The 16,907-nt window shown below is 39.4% G+C and overlaps 2 long non-coding RNA genes across 2 annotated transcripts; one reads left to right on the top strand and one right to left on the bottom strand.

Moving 5' to 3' along the window:
- Nucleotides 1-1,282: 1,282 nt before the first annotated feature.
- On the bottom strand, nt 1,283-10,968 carry LOC147655042 (uncharacterized). Its single transcript, XR_015283736.1, has 3 exons — nt 9,356-10,968; nt 9,081-9,107; nt 1,283-4,186 (listed from the first exon to the last, which is right to left on the bottom strand). It is a non-coding gene; the product is annotated as an uncharacterized LOC147655042 (long non-coding RNA).
- A 255-nt stretch (nt 10,969-11,223) lies between these two features.
- Nucleotides 11,224-16,322, top strand: LOC147655041 (uncharacterized). Its single transcript, XR_015283737.1, has 2 exons — nt 11,224-15,105; nt 15,517-16,322. It is a non-coding gene; the product is annotated as an uncharacterized LOC147655041 (long non-coding RNA).
- Nucleotides 16,323-16,907: the final 585 nt, after the last annotated feature.

Genomic DNA, 16,907 nt, shown 5'->3' with positions numbered 1-16,907 from the left:
GCCACCAGGAAGAGCAGCCAAGCTAAAATGAAAAGATTAAGCCAGAAGCAAGGACAGGTGCCTGTGTGTCAGTAGGGGCTCTCATCCCACCTGCCCTGTGCAAGGTCAGACCCTCTCAGCTACATCCATTTAGGATACTGTAGAGACATGCAGGTATTTTGCAGAGCATTGTTATTCTCAGCCCACATGATCCACCCTCTGAATGTTGAAATGCTTATTTTCAATAATGAATATTTCAGCTACTGAGATAAACAGCTCTCATTTTACAGAATTATATATAGAGCTTGGTTGCACACATTTCACTTCCAGATGCTTGCCAAGTGCAAGGATGGCTGAACTTTACAGTTCAGAAGCCACAAACCAGGCCCTGAAAGTCAGGAGACTGCCTTTAAAATAACAGGATCTCCAAGGATAATCAGTGCTGGCAGCATTAATTTGCTGCCTGGTTTCTAAGCCCTTGGGGATTCTATTTTCCCTTTGCAAATCCACAAGGACAGAAACTTTCGCATTTTTTAATGAAAGAAGAGATGGGGCAAGCACAGGGTAAAAAGCAAAGAGACCATGAAAGTTGACAAGACTGACAATGGCAGGCTTCCTCAGCAAATACAGTGAGAGATGAGACTTGATCCCGAGCCTTTGTGGCTTGCACAATGCCTTGAGAATTCAAGCTGGTCTCTGCATCGAGCACAAGACTGCATCAGAAGCCATCTGCAAAAATAATTGTTGAAAATGTCTTAGGTTGTTTTGGTATGCAACAGAAGTATTTTTATAAACTAGCATGGTTTTGAAGATTTTGTGTCCTCTTTCTACTGCAGGAAATGCTTAATGGTAGAAGGGACAGGTAAATGTCTGTCAGAGACCTATGTCCTGTTCTCTACTTTTATATTACAGCCTACATTGGGGTACTTCTCTGCAATAGGATCTCCTGAGTTTCTCAATGTTACATTTTGAAGGAGAACAGGGAGAGTACACAAGGAGAGGGAGGTGCCCCAGGTAGCCGTGTCTGCACCTATCTGCACACTAGAGGAGTGGCCATTCCTGTACTTATGAGGGGATAGTCCTGCACTGGCAGAGCTGCAAATCTCAGCCACTTTTGTGAATGATGCATCCTTTCCACCACACAAATATATCCTCTAGCTCTCTTCTCTGGCCTCTCCTGTTCCTTAGCCCTTCATGTGCTTGTAGGGGAAGTTCTACAGGCCAGGGAAGGAATTGGAATAGCACTAAAATCTCTTGTCCATGAGAAGCAATGTGTTCTCCCTGGGGTTCTGGGTATGAAAACACATCTGGGGAAGGGAAAGATGTGAGAGAGAAAAAGAGGGGGTCTTATTTTGGGGAGAGCCCTATCTGAAAAACAAGGCATGGAAGAAAAGAAAGGAGTAGGGCTGGACACAGAAAATGGAAATATTCCAGCAGCAGGAGTGGTGAGGGTTGCTCTGTAGAAAGCAAGACTGCTGAAGCCTAATCACTCTACGGGCTACCTGGAAGTCAAAGTTGCTGCCTGCAGAGTTTTCCTTTGTTCTTGGTGTATCAGACAGTCTCATCAGCTCAGTACTGTTCCAGGTTGCTGTGCAATGAAAAAGCCCAAACTGCCCCTTTGCTGAAAGGGATATAATCATTTGCCTGTTCCTTTATCCTCTGGAACCCTGCACCCTCTGGAAATTATCATTTAAAAATAACAAAAAGCCTTTTTTTTTTCCTCTCCTTTATTGTACAAGCACGGCACAGATCTGTAAGACCCTTGAAGTGTTGCAGAGGTCACCCCATTCTTTATGCTTGGTGAAAGAGCAGCACTTCAATGTTACTCATTTTTATTGTACTCAAAGTTCTATGTACTTGACATACATAAATGATTATGATCCTTCCCTGAGAAGCTGCTTGGGACACTGTATGAAGTACAGGAAAAATTCAGCATGCAAATGCCTAACTACTTGTGTTGTTTTGCTTTCTTTTAAATTATTCTTTTTAAAAAACAGGTTGTACTAGAAATGTGTGTTTAATAAATATCCTGGGCTGAGGCATCCCTAAATGTCCTTCCATTTTATTTAGGAAAAAAAAAAGGAAAAGAAAAAAAAAAGCAGGTCTGCAGGGAAGCTGAGGGACTTGGATATGGAAGAGATCTGGCATGTCATTATGTCAAGGTTCCTAGTGTTACCTAGAACTTTTTTGCAGCTCAAGGGAAGAAACTTTCCAACTGGATAAATAATAACCTTGAAAAGGCACCAGACAAAACACGCGAAGTACAAGATATGAAAAGAGATCAGCAAAATAACCCCTGGCTTACAAGTCCAAAACTGTAATGATAATATAAGCATTGTCAAAAGTCAGGCTCAGTTACACCTTGGAAAGGCTTAAAATGTATATACTGAAAAATACAACCCCAAAGTCCTGAAATAATAAATAAGAGGGCAATATTTTGCATCTGGGTTAAAAACACGGTATCAAGTATTGGACTGTATCTGTTTTTTGTGTGATAGGAGGGAGATAAAGAATGGATAATGCACCTAAAAGGCAGCAATAGATTTGAAAGGAAATTTGGTCCTTTTCCTTTTTGTCTAAGTTTTTATCCCAAATTTTTAAGGGAAGAATAATTCTTTAAAAATGTAAAGAGAGAACTGATAACTGTGTTTGGTTTCAAGACCCAGGAAATACTGGAGATATAAGCCCTCTGAACTTCAAAGCAATCAGAAAAAGCAATCAGAAGTCTGACAGATTAGTAAAAATAATAACTTGAGAAAGACTTCATTTTTGAGGGAAGTTGTAAGACAGGTGAAGAGTGATGACATCAGGTAATATTGAAGAGGAGGCTGAAGGAAGATTATTCATGAAACTTCTCTGGGAAGATGAGGAAGACCTAGGGACGCAATTTGGTCATGCAGAGCTGTAAACCTGTTCAGATTGTGGCCATGAAGAATGCAAGACTACATCCAGAGCTGTGTTTTCCATAAAGATGGAGAATCCATGCCATTAGTGTTAGCTCAAGGCACATCTCATGTGAATCACTATGTAATTTTGGCCATCCTTCTTCCAGAGAGATGTTTTACTTTAAAAAATAGACAAGCTCAAGGAAGAGGTAGCAAGGTGATAATGAGAATGGGGACTGTCTGGAGAGAGGAGATTAAGCAGCTTTTTGTCATTGTCCATAAATGTGCATTATGGAACATGAATAAGGGAAAGGTCAAACACTATTTAACTCAATGACAGCTTGATCACTTAGACAATAACTAATAACTCTTTAAAGTAACCTGAGTTGGGAAGGGTCTCTTGGTCAAAAAAAGGGAAAAAATTAATTTTTTGTCACTTGTTGACAGGGATTGTATTATGTCACCACCTGAAAAGATAGAGAGTGGACTTTAGATTTCTGAAGGTCCCTACTTCTGCACCACTTCCCCACCCAGACCTCCACAACTTCTGCTGGGTCAGTGCTCTGAGAGGAACATGGGAAGGAATGTTTTTTCATAAATTTGGTTGTGTGGCAACATATTGTTATGGTTCATCTGAGAATAGAAGAAATCCTCCTTTCCTGGAATGGCACTCTTGTGTCTTGGCCTCCTAATGATTTTTCAGTCCTCCAAGCTCTGCTGGTGGGAAATGGCAGTAAGTCTCCTCCCCTGTGTTCTCCTGAAGGTTGCACGGGGCATTATTTGGCATTTCAGAGCTCATCACAATTCTGGATACATGCAATTATTTCCCTCTCTGTGAAGAAATGCAGACACTCTGGGGTGAAAACAAAACCCAGCCAGTCGCAATGAATACTGAGGGGTCCTTCAGAATCGGGAGTCCTCACATAAGCATACGCTGGAAACAATTAGTTAATTACAAGCTGATGATCTAATTCAGGCTGTGACCACCTTGTTTCCTTCTGGAGCAGGATGCCATTGCTTCCTGGGACCACCAGATGCCAGACTTCTACTGCAAAACCTCAGCCCTTTGACTGCACAATGGAAAGAAATGTTTTATGCACTTGCATTTTCCTGAATCCCTCCAGTTTTGATTTCTGCAAAAGTGCACCACGATTCGTGCTTATTTCTAAGAGTGTACTGTAACTCTTTAAGATCATTTGCAAACAAATTGTAGGAGGTTACTGAGAAACAGCCTCTTTGTAGACTACTGGCTCCGCTGACAAGCCAGTGACTTGAATTTCTTCAAAATCATAATAAAAGCTGGGCAGTTAGAAAAAGCACCCCTGAAATTCACAAAAATAATGTTAAAACATTTGGTTGAGAGCAGCAGCAAAATGTTCATAATCAATAGCTCAAAATAATTTGCATTTAAGTGTCTTAGACAAACAGCAAAATAATTACAGCCACTCCTATTTGCAGAAATATTCTTAAGAGAAAAGCTTATTCTCTTGTTTTTTCTGTAATCTGAGCTGTAACTGTTTCATCATATTTTATCTAAATCACACATATCACATCATATATATCATATTTTATCTTTATCACACATATTTTATCTAAATTTTACACTTTGCAAATGTACCTACTTATATTTGATTAATTCCAAAATTCAGTTATTGCAAAATTATGCAATTATGTTTTTGCTATTAGAGTTATAAACATTCTCATTCCTATTGCAGAATTTATTATTTTAACAAAGCAAGCACTGGTTTATAAAATTTAGAAATATTGAATTAATTTGTAATGAATTGACCATTTAGTACAGAATGAAAATACTGAACTGTGAATCATTCATATTGGGCCAAAGAGACAGTAGATTTTGCCATAAACAAGAAGAAATATACACAAGCACAAATACAAAAAACAGAAATATAATTTTGGCTAGAAGAACATAAAAGAATTGCAGCAGTATGAGTAAACAGGCACATTATTTTGTTACAAGCAGCAGAGATTTGTTTCAATTTAAAGTTGCTTTCAGTTATTTTAAGGGAACATCAAATTGTAAAGTGTAGAATTATTGTGGATTTTTTTTTATTCCCTCATCCCAGTGTATATAAAGTATCTCTAGATCAGTGTGTGGTCAATTGTTAAAGCTTTCAAAAGCAAACCTTCCAGGGAAAAACCATATAAATACATTGGAAATAAATGTATATTGCCCTCTATATCCTCCCCCTATATAAAAGCAAAGAGTATGCAAATATCATAAGACATTAATAAAAAATTCTGACAGTTAAAGCAAAGGCTCTCATTAATAATTAAAATATAAATTATGACAGAACAGAATGCTTTATTCTATCATGAAATTATGTTGGTCTACAATTATGATAACACTGGTTCTCAATTTTGCATTATTTTGTGGAAATTAAAAAGAAAAAGCAATGCAATAATGTTTGGGTACTGGCATAGACAGAAAAGTGATATGAAATATTTACTACAAAGGCTTCTCAAAAAGTGTATGCATTATTGACACATAATCAAATAAAAATATTTCCATTTTCACAGCTCAACTACTATTATAACTTTGAATTCGATTTCTCTCTTGGTGTGAAAATATTAAATATGAGAATATGTAATGTATACCAGAGTAGTCCAGAGGCTTTTTTATCATCATCTCTCAGTGTAGAATCAGGATTTATTTGAACTTGACTGAATTGCCCACGGATAGCAGAAATCACTATTTGTTCTTGATTCAAGAAGAGTCTTTTTCTTGACATGAAAATGTCAAAAAGTTTCATAATGATAGTTTATGATGTCATTATAATTCCTCTCCATTCTTTAAAAACAGAGCATTAAGTCATTCCATTACACTGCCTTACGTTTAATCTTTCCCTTTTTCTAAAAAAAAATTGACATATTTATCATTGATTTTCCAGCAGATGTTGTACTGGATGCCCTTTTTTAAAAAATACCTCAGTTAATCTGACCTCTCTTAATGATTACTCACATATCCTTTAGTAAGTGAATAAAACTTTTCTTTCACAGATAGTAGGTACTTAATCCTCATTATAGAGAATATGCTGAAACCTTGAATACTTGTCAAAGATTCATTTTATAATCCTGAGGTTGGTTTGCCATCAGTGATTTACACAGGGGCTGTGCTTGCAATAATTGATTCATTCCATACTTAAAGTCTACTGCTGTCATTAAAATGACAGTACAACACTTGCTGTTGCAATTTAGATTTACTTGAAAAAAAGGGCTTCATTCTCTCCTGGAAATATGTGGTATTGAAACAGGATAAATCATTCTCTGTGTCAAAATAAAATGACAATGACTTGATTCTTATTCTCAAAATATTAATCTAGAAACACGTTTAAAACATGGTGGAAGTTTAACCTGCAATTGCACGAACAATGTGCTTCTATCTTTTTCGTTACTCTGCCTTGGTTCAAAGAGCATTTTTAAAAACACTTTAAAAATCTGCCTATATAAAGGAGTTTTAACGTGCAGCCCCTGTGATGCAATGCCCCTCGATGCTGAGCTTTTATAACACATCAGACTGCAATTTTGGACGGTCGGTGACGATGCTACAAATGAGAGCGTGTGTACACTTACAGTGGCTCCAGACAAAACTGCTTTACCCCAGTACATATTGTCTTCTCTGAGACCCAGAATGGAATGCAAAGCCTTTAGCCAATTCCTCACACTGACAATGTGACATGCAGCTTTCATTTTCTTGAGTGTGTTTGACGAGGGGATTAACTAAGTGCTAGGTACAGTAGAACCCTCTAAAGGACACAGTAGTGCATCCCCTGCAGGTCCCAGTTTCATGAAGCTATTCAGAAAAGGATTCCTGGTGAATTTTTACCCAGAAAACTACACTAAGTTAAGATTTCTATTTAATAGGAAAAAAATTTTATAAATGAAAAAAGGGTTTTGTACGACTCTTCCAGTAATATCATGTCAATTTTAATGGAGCTTCATTAAAGATCTCAGCTAAGTAAGAAAGATAATTGTCATTCATTAACATTGTGGTTCTACCCACAGCTGAAAAAAACATGCTGTAAAATGTTAATAAGAGGATATATTCAAATATATATGACTGAGATGGACGGAGACAGTATGAAAGAATTAATTAAGCCACAAAAACTGCATCATTGATAGTTTAGTAAACTATCAGGAGACAAAAAAAAAAAAATTAGGTTACAGTTAAATTGTATCCTTTCCAACCTTGATGTGCCTAAGCAGTAGACCACATGCAAAAGCAGGAGGTCACTTAGGACTCAAATCTGACCAGAACAGCAGCTCACACTCCTCCCACCGAGGTCTCTGTCTTCTGTGCTTATTCAAGGACAGAGCAGGGTCTTCATCATTTAGGACATCTTTTGCACAGTGCAGTTAAAGGGAACAATTTGGCCCTGGCTCGAAGATCATTCTTGATCTCGGAGGGCTAAATTTAGCTCTGAATGTACCATAATGTAGTCTTCTGCTGTGATAAAATTTGCCTTGTTTCCACTACTGTTGAATCAGGCAAGTGAAAGAAAAATTGCAAGTAACTGAGCATTTTTAAGAAGATTATCTTGAGTTTGGGCATGCCACTGTTCCAATAGTTGATATACTGTTAATATTGATGTAAAAGGAAAAAAATCAACTGATTGTCTTGTGGTTTTGAAGACATACTGATTTTTGCCTGTTTATGCAACCTGAGTTCTGCAATTCAGTGTCCTTTAATAACTGGAGTTCTGTACATATATATGAAGAGTGGGCTTAAATTACTGACTTTTTTTCCTTTTCCTGACTGGGACTCCAGAAGAAAATCTTGCAACTGAAGTTTCAGTGAGGAGGGAAATATCCTTGTCAAAGTCAGAATCACTCATGAAGAGGAGCCTACAATATAAATAATCACAATTGTTGGGGTTGAGACTGCTTAACCACCGCAATGCTTTATCATTCTTCACATAAAATCTTTTATAACTAGATATTCCACCACAATATCAAATATTTCTTCCAAAAATATAGTCCGTAACTAAACCACCATGTTTTAGTGTGGTTACAAGCTTTTGACAATTCACTTAAATATTTCTCTTTAAATAGCTTATTCTATTCCTAAAACAGAGAGGAAAAAGTTGCAAGTAGCACATCTCATTAGTGGCAGAACTAAAAGACCCCACATAATGGGGCAAATCAATGTATTGAGGGAACTGATAATCAAGAAAAATAAGTGTTTTGATAGTATGTTCCACAAGTCATTGAATTTCATTTAAGTAATCTTCTAAAGAAAGAAGAAGAAGAAAAGAAAAAAAGAAGAATCTGCTAATTTGGAAAAAAAAAAAATCTGTCCTGGGCAGATCTCTTTTTCATTCAATAAGAATCCCAAAGTGTTTATTTTTCCTGAAGTTTAAGCACTTTATTGCCCGATATTAAAATCACTTTATGCTAATATGGATTTATAGCAAATGCTCTTAAAGTATGCAGAACAAACAAACAAAAAAACCCCACAAAAAACACCAAAAGTAGCCACAACTGATTAAAATTATCCTTTGTATTTCTGCAATTAAACACATAAGTAGAAAATACTGCTGTCATTTAATTCTCTAGAAAATGCTTTGTTAGCTTGCAGTGAATAACAATGAAGTGCTTTTTCATTTAAACATTTTTCTGTCTTTTAACCAGAAATATCAATAGGAGACCTTCTGTGTTGTGCTGCATGCAGCATTAGAAGCATTCTCTATTGACTCTTTTTATAAAAAAATAGTACAGCTCCACATGTTGCCAGGAAGTTTTGGGTTGGTTTCGTTTGTATGTTCGGTAGCAGCTGATTCAGTTCTTTGCTGTTGATAACAGCTGAGTTGTGTGTTTTAAGGGCACCATGTGTCTTTAGAAAATGCATTATTGTGCCTGAAGTGCATTCAAAATTGTGTGTGTGTGCAGGGCTCTGCCCTGGTACCAGTCCATGTTTCTGTTGTTTGGAGGAGACTGGTGGTTCCACCTGCCCCACAGGGTGGTCTGATGAGTGAAACCTTCCTGATGGGAGATGGGAGAAGGACATTTTGCCACTGGCAAATAGTCTCCACATCCAAAAAATTAGGAAATTATCGCTGTAGGAACAAAGATGCTACATAGTAGGATGTGATACCGAATATGGTGTACTGGTCATAAATCACAAAGCAGCTGAACTAATCTGCACATAAGGAAAACGGCACTCTAATTTTCTGTTGAAAACCCAGACAACATTCTCACCTTGCATTTCACTGCTCTGGTGCTGCTCTACAAAGGAGAAGAAAACTGATTAGCAAAGTGTTAATCCAATAATTGTAACAAATAATTAGCTTTGTAATAATTAGACAGAGAAGCATATAGAATTAGAATTACATCAAACATGAATTTTCTCTCTTCTCCCTCCCTATCACATTCACGATTCAATATTTGGATACGAATATCTTTTACATAAGATGACAGTGATTTCTTCATTTCATATGAAAATATTCAAAATAAATAAATTTTAAACATAATACCATTGTGAACTGAACACTCAATAAAATAGTGAGGCCAAGATGTTTTCTTTGACCTTCTTTCCTTCTCATTATCCCTTCCTCAGGACATTCACTCCTTGTTGTGACCCTTTGTAATTTCTCTTTTATTATAAATTGTTAATATAAAAATGCTGTGGCTCATGAAGCTTCGGGTATGATAAATGCCATTCATGTCAGAAATAAAATCAGATTGACATGCCAGAAGAAAACACTTTCAAAACTGGTGAATATTCAGCTCTTGATAGGATTCCCTGCAGCTTAGACCATCTCTCCTTAATATATCTCTTAGGTGTTTGCCAGCTAGAGCATCTACTGTTGCAGTTTTAAGGTTTGTCATGAATAGTGCTTAAAAAAAGCATTTTGCATTTCAAATTTTATGTGGACCTTTGTACTTGTGTTGAAGCCATATAACGTGACTAACAGCTAAGAAGAGCGCAAAACATTTAAAGTAGGAACAAATTGGAGATGGCTTGTCTGACCAAGGGGGACACAACCACCTGACATGGAAGCTGCCTTACAAGCCCCTGTGTGGATGAGCCACACCAGCGATGCCCCGGGCACCTAGAGAGATGCCCTCAGCATAAAAAGAGATCAGAAGGATTATACTGCCTCATTCCGGGTCTGATTCATGCATTTGCGGCTCCAAGGACCGAGAGCTCTTGGATCTTAAAATCTGTCTCCCCTTTATTGTTAAGCCCCTTGTGCTGAGACCAGGCCAACTCGTTATGGGTGGGTGCAGAGCCGCTGCCAGGGGGCTGTGCCTGGGGGGAGCCCCTCGTGTGTCCCCACCCCCGTCACCTCCAAAAGAAGCCGCTTCCGAGTCTCCCCTCATTTGCATGGGGAGATTTAATTTCCATCCCTTAAATATGACGAATTGCCGAGATTTCCTTCAGTTAATGCTTTTAACAGCTCCCAATAAACTTCATTAATCAGGCCAGCTCTAGGCCCAACGTGCAGCCTGGAAGCAGCTAATTTGCCTGATGAGCCCGCGACTTTAGTGAATAAACAGGTGGATAAGCCGAGGGTTTTATGGCCTTAATTACACTCTAATCAGTTCAGCACTTGGCGGGCGAAAGGGAAGAGGGAAAAAAGAGGTGGCGGTAGAAAGAGCATCGGCAGCCACTGCTTCTCACTCCTTCCCTTCCCACAGCAGCTCTGCTCTCCTGTTTCACCCTCTCCTCTCCTGCTCTCCCTGCCAGGCTTTGTTTTCCCCTTCTTCCTCTTCTGCTGTTTTCCCCCTTTTTCTCCTCTCTTTCCACCCTCCTGTGTCTTTCACCTGAAAGTCGTCATCTGATGGAGAGAGAAGCTATTTTGTTCTTTCTTTCCTGCTACTTGCTGCCTCCCCTTTCCCCTTTTCTGTTTCTCTGTCCGTACCTCGTTCCCTCTCTCCCCCTCCCCTGCCTCTGGGCCTGCCTCCCCCCACCACCTCCATCCCTCTCTCCACCGCTACATATTCTCCCTGTCACAGTTAGGCCGCCTGACAAATCACTTCAAGGGCAGCCTAACTTTGAAGGACAAGACAAAGCTTTAGCATATGGTCCAATCCCCAGATGTTTGCCTCTCTCTCTTGCTCTCTCTCCCTCCCCTCTAAGAAGGGCTACTTGGGAAGCCCGGCTTCTTTTTGTTGCCGCTCTCCTCCCTCCCCCCAGGTTTAGGTGGGGGGCTCGGACTAGCGGCGAGGGCTGCTGTTCCCTTTACAGCCTCCCCGCGGGGGCGGGGGAGCGGCGCTGCTTCTCCTCACGCTCGGCGATGTTTTTCCCCGCTCTGGGAGGGGCCGTGCCGAGGGGACGCTCCCGGGGCTGCTCGGGCCTGCCCGGCCCCGCCGGCCCCGCTCCCGAGCCGTCCGGGCCGGCGGCGGTGGAGGCGGCGGGAGGCCGCAGCACCCCTCCCGCTGGGAAGGAGAGGCCGGGCGGAGGGAGGGAGAGAAGGGGAGCAGGCAGCTCTCCCCAAACCCTGAGCGTTCTGATCTGCCTGTTTTCCCGTGTTTACTTCCAGGGTTCAGCTGAAAGCAGCTGCGCCAGCCGGGCATCCCTCAGCAAACCCGGCAGCGAGGGTCTGGCGCTGCTTACCCGGCTCGGGCTTCTCGCCCCAAGTTTTGCCCTTCAGTACGGGCAGCCCCTCGCACCGTGCTCCGGCCGGCACCGACAGCAAAGCGCCTGCCCGCCGGCCGCTCTGGGGCTTTCAAACCCACAAAAAAGCTGCTCTCGAGGTGACCGTGGCTCAGTCTGGCCGTGAGAAAGCCCAGCTGAAGGAAAGGGCATCGCTGCTCGTGTAGCCGGCTCCTAAAACCACGGGGCTTCTTAGAAGCAAAACGTATTTTTTCCTTCCAAAAACTTGTTCTGAAAGGGATTTGTTTGAGCGTTTTATCTTGGCTGTCAAAAGCATATTAAGAGAATAAAAGATTGTATTCTCCAGTACCCCCTTCTTAATACAGTTTTTCATCCTGTACGTGTAACAATATTGAGACTTAAAAAAAATGAACTGTCACAAAAGGAAAATGGATTTCATCTTTGTCTGTCTGTTTTCAGAGGGATTAAAACGTTCCTATTATTTTGGAGGCTTGACAGGATTTTCACTTGAAATTTGCATGGGTGTCTTTATGATGTCTCTTGTTTAATTTGTTTTTAACTGTGCTAATTAACACTTTTCCACAGCTTTATAATAGATATCTGTTGTGTATATTCAATTTGATTTTAAAAACCCCTCCGTTTATATGACCAGCATATATTACTAAATGTTACGTATTTTTTATAAAATCAAACACCGCACATCCTTTGCAGAGAGCATTTCCTTTAGACAAAACATTTCTTGCATATGTGAATTTTTAAAGTCAGGAGTTAGTTTAATAATCTTTTAAGAGCATTTACTTAAAGCTTTTTTGATCGAGAATAATTATGAGCATGTGTCTCTTTTGTAAAATTATCAGTGCAAAGGATACCTTTGAAGAAAGTTATACAATGACCTGTCTTTTCATTTTCAATGTTTTACGGCTCTAAGAATGCTGACTGTACTCAGTGCTGGCTTTTCCCCTGTCCTGATGTTACGACAAAGTAAAATTCTGATGCTTTTTCTTGGGTATAACAGAGAAGAAATGGGCAGCAAAAACTTGCATCTTTTGCATGCAGTACCCAGATTAAATTGGCTGCCCCTTAATCAAATTACATCTTGTATAGTTATTTTGCCTCAATGGAATTTGGGATCACAGTATTCTGCAGTTCCTTTCCGTGTCTGCGTCTCACGTTGCTGTTTGATAATCAAAGCAAATTAAGATATTTTTTTAAAATGCATGACAATTTCCCTCTGCCCCCCACCCCCCCCAAGTTCTGCAAATTCTCAAAGTGGCCCTGGAGAAATACAAATGCACAAAGCGGCAGGCGAAGCCGGGCCTGTGCTCAGCACTCCATCATTCCTTGTCACAGGCGCAGCCACTATGCATTATCCTGCCGTGATTGATAGAGTGGGTTTGTGCAGACCGGGGAGCTGGGCACGGCTCAGATGGGGCCCTGTCGCTCTGGCTCCCTTCCATACTACCTGTAGGGAACAGGGAAAACTTTACTGGGATCGCCACTTCAGCACTGGTCAGAAATTTCACTTCTGTGCCCAGAGAGTAAAGGTCATATTCCTGAAAAGGTAAATGGAGCTTTTAGTCTTACTGCTTCAAAAGCAGGAGGCAGTGGAAGAAAGTACAGATCCTGCTTACATGAGGAATAACACAATAACAAAATGTCTCTAAGGTTATTGCAAAGTTTTTATCTTTGTTTTATTTGCAAACTTCTTTGGTGGGCAGTGTACTCAGACTTTTCCTTATCTTTCAACTCATTTATTCATCAGAAGGAGCTGAAAGAAGGCTCACGCTTTCAGTGCAGCGCTGCACTTTTAAGATTAATCTGGTGTCGGTGTTACTGGTCAGGAGAATAGAATAAAATATACATAAAGTAGATTGTTATATGCAAAACCACAACATAATAAAATTCTGTTCCCAGGATACAGGTGACCAGAAAATCTACCTAAAGAGCCTATTATTGCTGTAGGATAGAATGTAATAATTTATGCAGTTAGAATCTTTGACACATTTTTGTTCAGCTGGGGAGAAGAGTTTAGGTTTCTTCGCCTATGATCATTCAAGATCTTGACTAATTGATGTGCGATCAAAGATGACAACAATCTCACCAGTGTTATGTAAAACTGTAATATCCTCCAGTTCCTTCATTTCTTCCTGAAATGGCCAAAGGCAAAATAATTTGCATAAAAGGTCTCAAGTTTTAAAATGTAAAATTTCTTTCATCAGGACTTCTGCATGATCCCCGGGGATGTCTATGGATGTTTACAAACTTAATCAAAATGAGCATATAAATATTATTGCAAGTGATTCTGAGGAGGGAAACAGAGCCTTGTTTTGATTTAAAGTATTAACAAATTGAAATAATATGGAATGACACTTTAAAAATATGATATTTGAGTCCACATCCATATTTTTAGTGATTATTTGCTGGAAGGGGCCACTCTCAGATACTAATTCATGAATCCTAATTTATCATCTTGTAAACTCTCCCCATCCCCCATTTAATTTCTCTGGGCAAAAGTGCCTTGAAATATGGAAGCAAGGAGGCTGTGTATTTTGCATCAATAAAGGAAATTATGAAAAATACTTTCTACTACAAATTGCTTTAAAAGTAATCCTTGTATATTTTTCTGTGGGGCTGGTTTTGAAGAGTTTTTTTGGAATACTGATAATAAACAAGAAAGTTAAATTCATCAGTGCTCATTTTAAACTCTCCTGTGCTACAGTGTGTGCATTTAAATAATTTGCAGTTAGTTTTATTGACTGCAACACCAACAAGCGTCTAACCACTTTTACACCCTTGCAATTTTGGAAAAAACAATTTTTATTTAATGAGAAATTTAGCTGAGAAATGAATATTTTTTACTTTACATCTTTTCAATGGGGAAGTATCAGCCTACTTGTCCATGTATTAGTGTATATATTTGTGTGCAGACATGAGTTGTGTATAATGTGCTTGTACAAATGAGTTTTGCTGTTTACTTTTTTTAAACATGAAGTTAACAAGATCATCCTAAACTTCAGTTCTTTCCCTGGACCTCACCTGTCTTGCAGCATTTTAGAGTATGTTCCAATTAAACATCTACTTCAGGTGGGATACTTAATTGTTGTTTAAACCCTGCCTTTGCAAGTGTGCTATACCTAAACATTTGAAAATGTGAAGCAGCTACTTAAAAAATGCTTACCACTGTAGAATAATTAACATCACCCTGGAGTAGTACATCATAGCTAATTCAGTGAGCCCTGCTTTACAGCTGCCACCAAGCAACAAGCAGTAGTTATAAAATGCTCACGTATCAGGATATTCCTTTAACACCTCATTTATTATTGTAACATGAAAAATGTCCCCTTCCATTTATTATGATATCACTGCATTAAGGGTCTTAGTCACAAAGAAATGATTTGTATATGCACACATATAAGGGTGCAGTTTTCTTGTAAAACACAGGGAATTTGTCTATAGAGTTATCTTTGATGCAAATGAAACGGATGTGCATTGAAAGGAGAATGGCAAGAGTTGAAGAAGTAGAGTTGTATGCATAGTTTAAAGATGAGGGGGTAATTTCGTTTTTCTCTGTGTTTAATGTTTATTTTCTGTGAACAAACACAGGCAAAAAGCAGCAGTAAACAGCGACGGGAAACACAGACAAACAGACACGCAGGCACACACGTGAGTGTAGGTTGACAGTCCATTGCCTTTATAAACATATGATAGACCCAGAGGCAAATTCAAAGCTGCCAACACAACTACTAAATGAGTCTGCCAAAGAGCCAGATGCTGCAGCTGGAAAAGCATTTTCATTGTCTTAGCAGCTGCATACGGCGATTGCTATCCCAAAAGGAGGGGAAGGAACTGGGAGCATGGTTATCAATTAAATGGTGCCCAGTTACGCTTTCTGTGTGTGTGCACTTGTGGGGGCCTATGTGTGCAATTATGACAGCAACTATGTTTACTAGGGGGAGAAATTTATTATTTTTTATTTTCTAATGGCTTCTTAAAGACCAATAATAGAATTGTTTGGGGAGGTCATATTTTAAAGAAAACTAGGATGACTGGTTCTGATTTTCTGGTTTTTTACAGCTGCTGGCACAGAGAGAGCAGACCAAGGCTCACATGAGAGCTTTTTGGGATCCACATGAAGATACAGCCTTCCTTCCCACATCCCCTACCCCCACACTATATGGAATTTTGATTTGGGGGAATAAGTCAGGGTAGTCCAAGAGTTTTCAAAGCACAGTTTAATGACGACAAGGCTCAGAGAGGATGTTATATTCAGAAAGTAACCCTCTAACTCTTACTTGTGCAGGGCACTTGTAGAGCAGAGGTGGCAGAGACAGCTTGTGGTTTCACAAGGATTCAGGGCAAAGCTGAACCACTGCTTGAGTTAAAGAACAAAAGGAAACAGAGAAAATCTGTAATGTAGGTTTTTAGCCTAGAATAAAAAATGGGAGAAAAGGGAGAGGGAGTGGGGGTGGCCATCCACCCCCCATAGTTCTGGTGAGCAGCCTGGTTTCTGCACTTCCCCGCTGCTCCATCTGGCCCCTACAATGGCTGTGCAGGCCAGACTAGCACAAGATGATATATATTTGAATTTATAGCAACTTGAAAAGACAGATGTGTGCAGTTTGTAGAACTGGTCTATGTGCAATTAAGAAACATGGTAGCTGAAGTGGTGTTCCCATTCTTTTTCTAAGAAGCTGCACAGATTTCTGCTGTGAACTAACGAAGAGGTCTTTATACAAAATTAGAGATTGGGAAACTGTGTGTTAAAGCCTCCTTGGCTAGGTAATTACTTTTTTATCATTATAATGGCCAGTCATACTAATAAAGTTTCTTTCCCAAAAAAAGTTCATCAACCCTGCAAGAAAGGGGACTAGAAAACAAAATCAATTGAAACCATTATTTCACAGGCTAGATATATTTTAAAATGTTTCCCTTTAAGTGGTTGTATATCATTACATACAATTTGTATTTTAAAAGTGGCAAATTATTAAAAATCATAACCAATGAGCTAAGAGTGGATCTTGGCTGGTGTACAGTACAGATAGTACCCATGAGTATGTATATCCATATGTAACTGCTTTTAGAGGAAGCTAACTTGGGCATGTATTTGTGATATTAATGTATTGAATCTGAAATAGTATTGCATAAATTAGCTTTCAGATTTGTCTTGAGGAAAAGAAAGTGAAGAACTGTCTGCAAAAGCGTAGTTGCTCATTTTCCTGCTCTTAATTTTTACTGGTAATCTGTTATGTTCATTATCCAGGACAAAGTAAGGGTTTTCTCTTTAAAATAACGGGGTACAAAGAACATGAGTTCCACCATACTCAGAGGCAGCAAATTTCTTTTTAACAGAATACTCATGAACAGGTAAGAGATTTTCAGTGAGAAAATACTGCTTCCATACTTTTGCCATGCAGTCCTTCCCCCCCATTCCCCTTTCTTTTCTTTCTTTCTTTTTCTTCTAGATT

Source organism: Cyanistes caeruleus, chromosome 2 (assembly GCF_971803275.1).
Source record: "Cyanistes caeruleus chromosome 2, bCyaCae1.hap1.1, whole genome shotgun sequence".
NCBI lineage: Eukaryota > Metazoa > Chordata > Aves > Passeriformes > Paridae > Cyanistes > Cyanistes caeruleus.
This window is presented reverse-complemented; position numbering and strand designations above follow the sequence as displayed.